The sequence below is a fragment of the Taudactylus pleione genome, unplaced genomic scaffold, assembly GCF_031769625.1.
Source record: "Taudactylus pleione unplaced genomic scaffold, aTauple2 ptg000579l, whole genome shotgun sequence".
Classification (NCBI taxonomy): Eukaryota; Metazoa; Chordata; class Amphibia; order Anura; family Myobatrachidae; genus Taudactylus; species Taudactylus pleione.
The window spans coordinates 6848761-6858976 of NW_028284981.1; positions in this window are offsets into that span (position 1 = coordinate 6848761).

A 10216-nucleotide genomic window follows, 5' to 3' on the forward strand; every position below is an offset into this window, starting at 1 on the left:
GGATGGGGCCGGCCGCTGGACAGTGTGGGGGGCCCCCCTATGTGTGGGGGCCCCGGGACGACTGCCCCTGTCGCCCTCCCTATATTCCGGCCCTGAGCACAGGCTTTATTTTAGCCCCAGACAATTATTATTATTATTATTATTATTAGCAATTATTTATATGGTGCCACAAATGTTCCGCAGCATCTACAAAGTACATAAACAAATAAGTCAACCAGAAAACAGTGACTTACAGTACAATACAATGCAGAACATGATTTATACACATTGCTGCATTAGAGATCATAACACTCAAAATCATTTATTTGCAGCAATTAGTCTCATTTTCAGAAATGACATTTTAAAAATAAGGCAATTGTCAGTTGTAAGGCTATAACAGCACAGAGCTGGCCATTTTTATGGTTATTAAGGTTTCATTGATAGGCGAAAGTCACAGGTACAAAGTCATATGCAATTAAACGGGATGTAGTTATGAGACTGGCGACCGCGATGCCGCCGGTCTCAATACCGACAAGGAAATCCCGACAAGGGACTTAAGATAGGCATCGAAATACCGACGCCTATGTTAATCCTGTTGCCGGAATGCCGAAAGACGCCAGCTGGAACGTGGTATGTCCGGGGCGCCCTTTGCGTTAGCCACGGGAGGGTGGAATGGTTCGGTTTTTGGAGTGTAGCGGGGTTAGGGTTAGATTTTTTTTGGTGGGGTTAGGGTTAGGCACCCTCCTCCCAGGAGAGTTAGGTTGCGGTAAGGGGGGGGTTGGGGTTAGGCACCCCCGAGTGGAGGTTAGGGTAAGGCACTAGGGGGGAGGTTAGGGTTAGACATCACTAAGAGTTTGGGGGAGAGGGGTAGGGATAGGGTACTTACCTGTCCTGTTGGGATCTTCTCCCTTCAGGCTGCCGGCGTCGGGATATGAACCGCCGGGACTTCATACCCCTTCCAATTAAACAGCCTCCTATGTATTGGTATGGTTGGATGTAATCACCTGTGTGAGGAAACCTTAGAATAAAATAGCAACATCATTTGGTCTGTCTGGTACTGTAGGATTCCATCCTAAGTGTAACCCTTTAGCTCACAGATCTTCTCTGCATTACAGGTGCTGCAATTGTAACTTGATGGAGCAGATGGATGTTATACCTGAAAGAAGAGTGTATATTTGCTTTCATCACATAAGAAGACTGCTGGAGTAATTCAGCAAGAGCAGTACACCTTACTTTCTAGTTTGACATGTCCACGCGGCTTCTAGTGCAGTTTAAAAAGCAGCATGTTTTTGGGCGTGGGTGCCTTAGAAGTCTGTGGTTAAGCTGTGAGTTCAACATGAATGCAACGTGAACTCAGGATTTCCTTTGAAGTTTGACACCAGGGATTTTCCCCGCCTACTAGGGGAGGGGGTGCTGAAAAAGAAAAAAAAAATCTTTAAACTTCTCCAAGTACTATCTAGCTAGGAACAAGATTCAGAAGAAAATTGCCTGTGTTTGAAGAGTTAGTTTGAACATGGCTCATGTTCCTCTAACCTTAGCCTTTTTGTTCGAGAGAGTGCGTCGGACATGAAGGGAATGTATGAACAAAGTTAATGCTAGTGCAGGGGAAATGTTTTAAAGATACTTGTAGGTGTCTTAAACCATGGTACGAATACCTGATCAGCAAAGACACATTAATTGTTAAATAATGCTTTGAAGTGTGATCATTGCAGGTGCATATGCCTCTGGAAGCAAGCTGGAATGACTGATAATCACTAAGCTTGCATAAATGTGTACTTCAAAATAAAACCCTGTTTGTGGATCGTAAGGAAGCACCCTATAGTACTCCTCGGAAAATATCTTAAACTGAATACTTATAAGCTAAGCGAGGGACCACTCTAAAGCTGGGTACACACATACAATCCTGAGCCTGATCACCCTATATCGTATTGTATAGGTGTGCATGCAGGACCGTTACAGAAGCGTTAGCTGATAAATGACTTATAACGCTCCTGCAGTGGTCGAGGGCGGGAGGTTGCATCGGTATACGTTTAGGAAGCCGGCGGCCACAATACCGATTGCCGGCTTCCTGACTCCACAATCCCGGCTAGGGTTAAATGACAGCCGTCTAAAATCTAGACGCCTGTCATTACCCCTACGCCGGGAGACCGGCACCCGGCATCCCGATCGAAGGGATGCCGGGCGCCGCGGGGGGGAGGGTTAGGTTTAGGGAACCCGGGGGGGGGCTTAGGGTTAGGCACTCCCCTGGGAAGGTTAGGATAGGGGAGGGAGGGTTAGGGTTGCGCACCCCCGGGGGGAGGTTAGGGTTAGGCACCCATGGGGGGAGGTTAGGGTTAGGCATCCCCCCGGGGGACTTAGGTTCAGGCAGTGGGGAAGGGGGTGGTTAGGTTTAGGCACTTAGAGGGGGGATTATGGTTAGGCACTTGGGGGGGAGGTTAGGGTTAGGCACCCCTAAGGGAGGGTTAGGGGGTAGAATTAGGTTAGTTAGTACTTACCAGGGGACGATCGGGATTTCCGGCGCTGTCAGGCTGCTGCTGCCGGGATCTGTTCCTCTGTCGGCCTCACGCTGCCGGGATTCGAACTGCCAGCCATGCGGCCGGCCGTATTGCATACCGAATGCGTTATCTTATGTGCTGTTCAATATTTATCGGCCCTACTCCCTGATCCCATAGAAGTCCGTACACACTTGAGCTATTTCTAGCACAGTGTGTAGGGAGCTCACAGGGAGTCAAGCTGGGGACACAGTATTTAGCTGATTTGGTAGCACTTACCCGATCAGCTGAGTGATTTCAGAGGTGTGTACCCAGCTTAACACCTCCACTTTAAGCGACAAACTTGCATTGGTGAATCTAAAGGCCCCTACATACGGAATGATTTTGCACACGATCCGACGCATTGGAACGATAAAACAGCAATATCGTTCCGTGTGTATGCACGATATCGTGCATTGCGTGCTCCCGTGGGGTCATCCGTCGCTTTGCCTGATCTTTCTGCATGTACAAAAGTTCAGGCGAATCGACGGATATGTCGGCCCTCGGATCGTCGGTCGCATCGTTGGTCACACATCGTACCGTGTGTACCCACCTTAAGGGACCAGGGGGCCCATTTATCAATGATCGGTTTTGCAATGTGATCAGGGCATACCAGTAACGCCATGATCGCATTGCAAAAGGCGATGCTATCGGCTAGATGTATCATCCGGGACATGCAGGCACATGGGCTCCGTCCCTGCGATGTCTCCGGAGATCTGCTGGCCAGTGCATTTGGGGCTGCGCAATGCGCAATCCCATGGACTGCACATGCACATCCACCATAACCTGGGAAGTATCCACCGGCTAATAGTGCGCGGTGTAGCCCATAGTCTACAGCGGCTAACGCCATGACATTAGCTGCGGGGGCCAATATCAGGAATGCATTCCCCATAGAAAACCTAATGGAGATAATGGAGATACCTGCTGTGGTCCCTCCTTAATACATCCGGGAGATACTTAGTATTTGACGTAAACCCCCAAAACACCAGATTTTATCTCAAATACACTTTGATAAATGGGCCCCCAGGTGTCTGGATGCCTTTTATCACATCCACAGCGCTTGCACTATGCAGTATGGCACCAGGCCTATAATGCCTCTGACACCCCCTGCCAGTACCAGGCAAAATATACCGGAGAATGGTGACAGTGAGGAGTAGAAAGAGCACCCAGAACTATAAATAGGTAACTTGTGACTAAACCGTCTTGAAAGTCAAGATCGCAGCTTACAGCCCTGCTCTACAGTGGCCAGTCCTGTAGAGTGAGGTCCTACTCTTTTCACAGCCCAGGCTCACAGGCTATAGCAGCCAACTCTTCTAAAGTAGCGGATGAGTACAGGATAAGGAGCCACACGTAACTAAACTAAACAAAAAAAAAAATATATATATATATATTTTTTTGTGATTTTCTTGTATTGTTGCAATCTTTACATTTTGTTGCATGAATCTATCATTGGCCAGTTATAATCCCATGATGCCTGTTTTTACCGGCAAGAGGATTTTTTACTTTTTGGTAAATACAAATATGAAAGTACCCTTTGTCTATCGGAAACATTTTTGGATTTTTTTTTAAATAATTTTTAAAAAAATAACCTCTCGGTTGATTTCATGATGTGAAGAAGTTAAATAGCCCATAGAACCATACAAATCTCCATTTCTCTCTGAGGCAGTTTGGAGGCAGAGGTGCTATTTGTAACTATACTATGCAGACAAGCAACTTTAATAATGATGTTCCAGGAGGACTCCTGCTGTCCTTCATTGTGTGCAGCCCCAGTCAAACAAAACAGGGAGGTGAGCGACCATAAACTTTTTGGATATCTCATATTAACATTATTTTAACAGGTATTCTTAATTCCCTGATTATCTACGGATGTGTCCTCATACATCTAGCACCGGGCGTCTTTTTTTGTGTCTTTTTCGCCCAAAAATGCATCTTGATTGCAATGTGATGTGACTAGGATGCACCAGAAGACTGCACTGATTAATTAGATATGTGACAGTGACACTCGTATATCTGTGTGTGACTGAGTCTGTATACGGAGCAAAACGGAACTCGGCAAGGAAAAAAGCTGCATTGTAGCATTTCGTACATAGATTCAGACTCATATACCTTTTACACCGACCTAAAAATCCCGGGTTGATGCACATCAATTCTGGATTTTTGTCAGGGTAAATTGATCCACCCATGTCCAGGGACCTGGATATCCAACCCGGGTACTTTGCAAGGTTGGCCACGGGGCATTCCCGTGCCACCCTGCAGTGTAAATGGCGCAATCCAGGTCATGTTGACCCGGATCGTGCAGCATGCCGTCCGATTGGTCGGCTTCAGTGGCACTTGGAGATGACATCATCTCCAAGCACCCACTGCAACGCCGGAAGAGCCGGGTCACTGCAGACCTGGCTCTGGTGTGAACGTCGCTGACTCTGGAATATCCTGGGTCTGAAAGGGGTTAGTTCCGGGCCTGATCCAGATTTTAACCCTGTCCCAACCCCCGGGTCAGACCCGGAACTTTGGTGTAAAAGAGGTATCAGTCGCACACAGATGTATAGATGCAAAAAAGACACCCAGCGCTAGCAGAGTCCTGGCGCGCTATGAGGAGCTGTTTGGAGTGACTGCAGCAAGAATGTATAAAAACACGTTTGTAATTATATGTTACTGAGACCTACCTCTCTTTTTTTTCTTCCCTCGATTGCAATACAAAAAGGGGGAGAATATAATATTACACTCGACCCCTACCCCTTTTTTCTAGGCAAAAATAAATAAGCTCAAAAGCCTTTTTAACTTTTCTCAGAAACTGTTTTTTTTTTAAACATAATTCATGGAGAGTTCGGGGCCTCTATATAAAAATTTATTTATACAATCATTTATTAACTTCTATTTTTTAAGCCAAGTTATGACCCCCCACTACTTAGAAACACTCAATATTTTAAGATACGAAGGACAAGTCACTAAGAGCAGATGACCTGTCCTGAGTAGTAGTTTTTCTTGTCTCTCTACTTCAGTGGTTCTCAAAATCGGTCCTCAGGGCCCCACACAGTTCACGTTTTACAGGTCACCCATCAGGTGCACAGGTGTATTCATTTCTCACTGACACATTTTTAAAGATCAACAGGTGGAGATAATTATTTCACTTGTGATTCTGAGGAGACCTGGAATTCATGCACAGTTTGGGGTCCTGAAAACCAAGTTTGAGAACCTATGCTCTACTTCTATAGTGTCTGACTGAATCTCTGCTGCAGGCTGCCAGTATTAAACAGTGTGTAGCCCAGTGCCTGGCATAATAGTATGTTCTAAACTGGCTGCAAACTTCTGGGAGGCCAGCAAGGCCGATATAAAAGGTCCCCTGATTCAAATTGCTTCACCAGCCAAGCAAGATCAAATAATTAGATACCTCACAAAATAACTCCAAAATGTACAGTCCCTCCATAAAACTGTTCTTATTCATACTTTTTATTTATGAACATAAGTAAACAATCTCCTTTGTTCCTGAATGGAACTATTCCTGTGATCAGTCCCTGCCCCAGTGAAGCTTACAATCTATGTTCCCTACCACATGTATACACACACATACACACTAGGATTCATTTGATTGTTAGGAGACATTTAACCTACCAGTATATTTTTGGATTGTGGTAGGAAACTGGAACACATGGAAAAATCTCATGCAAATGGGGAGAATGTACAAACTCCACACATTGTAGTAGTAGAGGGATTCTCTTGTACAACCCAGCACTGATTGGCTGCCAATCTATAAAGTAGACAGACTTGCCAATCTTAGCGGGTGCGCTCTACAGAGCAGTCCACTTGCTGATGAGAATTTATTTTCTTATTCCATTGAACCACATTGGATCAAGAAAGCAGGTTGAGAAACAAAAGAATAAAAGACACTACACTGCTGAGGTAACGTTATTTTTATATAATATGAAGCCACAAAAGATAATAAAGCAAATTATGGAGGCCAAATTATGAAATAATTCTAAGGGTCCACTAATATTGTTATCTTATATATAAAATTAATTGGTCTTTTCGGACACCCGTGCACTGATTGCGATGAAACCAACTTGAGGTGGTCCAGTTGGATCCTGGCCAGGTTTAAGGGGGGTTATGGTCCCAGTTGGACCTCCAGGTGGTGTACGCTGGGCAGAACTTAGACCAGGGAGCATGTTCTGAGCTTTCCACTGGATGGATTTGAAGAAAACTTCACAGAGTGGTAACATTGGATCCCAGAAGACATACTAAGGGGTTGAGGTCCTGGTCGGACCTCCTGTTGGTGTACACTTGGCAAAACTTTGTCCCGTGGGCAGAACTTTGACCAAGGGAACCTGTTCTGGGACTTCCATTGGATGGATTTGGATTAAAACTTCACATAGGGGTGGCAATTGGTCTGGCATATCTAATGGAGTGGTTGGGATCTTGGTCGGATCTCACGGTGGAGTGCTCAGGCAGAAGTTTGACCCAGGGAGCCTGTTCTGGGCCTTTCACTGGATGGATTTGGACAACATCACATAAATTGGACAAAAACTTTACAGAGTGGTAACATTGGATCCCAGAAGACATACTAGGGAGTTGTTGGTCCGTCTGGACCTTCCGTTGGCGTACGCTGAGAAGAAATTTGACCAAGGGAGTCTGTACTGGGCCTTCCACTGGATGAAAAGTTCACAAAGAGGTGGCAATTGGTCTGGGGGCCTAATGGAGTGGTTGGGGTCCCGGTCGTACCTCACTACGGAGTCTGCCGTGCAAAACTTTGACCCAGGGAGCCTGTTCTGGGCCTTCCACTGGATGGATTTGGACGACATCACATAATAAAACTTAATAACTTGAAGATGTAAACCCGGAAATGCCGGGTACTTCAGTTAGTTAATTATATTGAGGGCTAAATATAAGCTTTTCAGTGGGAACGAGGCACACGTTTTGATTAACAATGAATAAGGGGGCATACATATTCATCCCTGATTATGAAGGGGGCACGCAGTTTTTATTTTTAACCCTGGTACCCAGGTGTACGAAAATGGGTGCCAATGCTATTTAGCATTGTCCTGGGCATATCTAGGTGCAGGGACCCAGAATGGTGGCGATATTCACTAAACCATCAGTGGTTTGGGTGACACCTGCTCCAAGACTGTAATTTTCATTAGAAACCTACAACAATCGCTGAGTATCATGTCCGGGAATTTGGAGGCCAAAACAGGCATCCGTCTGTCGTCATGATCACATTCTGTTACATAAAATAGGACACATATTTGGATATCTCAATTTGATAGCTAAAATAAATTTATATTGGAACCAGGAATGATTCTAGAAAGAAAAAAGCACCACCTTAATTGACATCCCAGCGGTGAACACCTACTTCAGGCAGGAATCACATTAGTTAAAATAAAAATCTAAAATTTTGTAGGTGAAAAGTAGCTCTGAATGTTTCTCATATGTTTCCAGTTATAATCGTCTTGTACCTGTGACAGAGTCTATTCCAGACAGCTCTGCATTTTGCACCTAAAGTAACCATAAATTAGTTAGCAGCACTGAAAACAAGTCATATGACTGGTGGAAATGTGTATACAGGTGTCACAATTGACACAGGGCACACCATTGTATTCTGGGCCTGATTTAGACCCGCTCGCAAGCGAGTCGATGGCCGGGCAGTGCACACACGCAGCGTGCGCACTGCGCGTGCGAGAGCCCCGAAGCGAGCGAGAAATCACTTGCTCCGGGGCTCGCAGCAAAACGGGACGGCGACAGCTCGCCCCGTTTTGTAGGCGGTGAGGGGGGGGTGGCTGGTCAAACGGAGGCGTTCCCGAAGGAACGCCTGATGTTTGAGGGCGGCACTACTGACATCACCAGTGATGTCAGTAGTCAGCTTCCGGCTCTATTAGAGCCGGAAGCTCAATGGGGCTTGCAGCAGATGAGACCCTACCACAAGGGTCTCGTCGCTAGCCCGATGGTCGCGACCATCACCTGGCCGCTCACAATAGCGACCATCACCTGGCCGCTCAAAAAACGCCCTTCAGACCTGCGAGCTGCCTCCGGCAACGAGCGGGTCTGAATCAGGGCCTCTGTGGGGTGAGCAGTGTGCGGATAGAGGATGGGGAAAATACGTGTATGTCTGCAGGAAGAAATCGCTACAGCTGTACAGCCATTGCTCCGTGTCAAGTGGTGCCTGTGTCAAGTGGGGCATCTATATAATTAAGATATACCAAGAGCCCCCACAGAATAGTAATGCCTAAGCAATGTTTTTGTTAGTTTAGAGTTAGAGAAACAAGAACTGTTCTTTAGTTACAATGGTCAGTATTGAAGTACTCTTTTCCATCTATCTTGAGTGCCCCAGTTGAAAAACCCTGCTATGTATTATACAATACTTCATTATTATTCTCATTTTTATCAATAAATCTGAAGTTCTTTCTAAGTGGAAATATGATCCAAACTTGTTTTCTTTTAAGATTCAATTGTGTATCAAAAGGATACGTATATCATGTTAGTATCACTTTTTTTCCCACATAGCATAGTGTTTAGCATTACTGCCTCACAGGCCTGATGTGTTCAATGTGACCAATACCATATCTGTGTGGAGTTTGTATATTCTCCCTGTGTTTGCCTGGATCTCCTTTGGGTGCTCCAGTTTCCTCTTACCAGGAGTATATGGCCATAGACCTCTCCAACACTTTTCCTGGTGGGCCGATGGCTTAATAAGGCTAACTGGGGCAGTGACAGTCTTTGTGCGCACAGCCAGTTCATGCAGTCCCTGCTCAGCTGACTTGCTGCCCTAGTGTGCATATGTATCCATGTAGTAGGGAATATAGATTGTAAGCTCAACTGGTTGGCATGGATTGATGTAAATGTCTGAAATATTCTCTGTTATGCACTGTGTAATAGATGTGCGCTACTTAAATCACTGTTAATAAACATAACCACCGAAAATTTGGATGGGGGGGGTCGTGATGCGAAGGCAAGTGCATGAAAAGGGGGCCTAGCAGCAGACCACCACTGCATTTTACATTGGCGGCGTGGCTGCATGTCGCGCTTCTGTTGCTAATCACGCTGGCGGTATGCTTAGCGCTTGCCGAGCTTCTGGGATTCCCCCAGCCTCTCTCTAAAGTGTTTAGATGCCGATTGCGCTTCCCAGAGATTTGATTTGATGAAGTGAGTGGTATAAAAGCTGTTTAAATACACTCACGTCTTTTTAGATGGAATAGCAAATTGGTCAGGTTCTCACCGCTGTCCGCCAGTGGTTGCTGTGCTACAGGTGTTTCTTCTGATTTTATAGTCGGTGTCCATGGTGTCATTTGTGGGAAATTCTAAAGGCAACAACAGTGTCTCCATATTAGGCAAGTTTGTTGTTTAGAAAAATAACTGATGAGTTCTTACCTTTAAGCAGTAGCCATTCATTTAAAACCCACCGTCTGTGTCGGTGATGGATACCAAATATTTTTGGATGGCGAAAAAAATGCCTGATAGTAAATTTGAGGGTTTTTTGGTTACCCAATACGGGCAATTGGTTCTTGCATAGGAATGTGAAAGAGCTATTGCTGACAGCAATTATAAAAATGTACGTCAAGCTGACATATTGCAAGACAAAGTGTCAATATTCAGATGATAATAACATATTAAATATTCAGCTACTGAATAATGGAGATGAGACCAAAATACATATATATATATAAATAAAATACTTTATTAGTATTATAAACCCCCCAAAATACATATGAATAAAATAA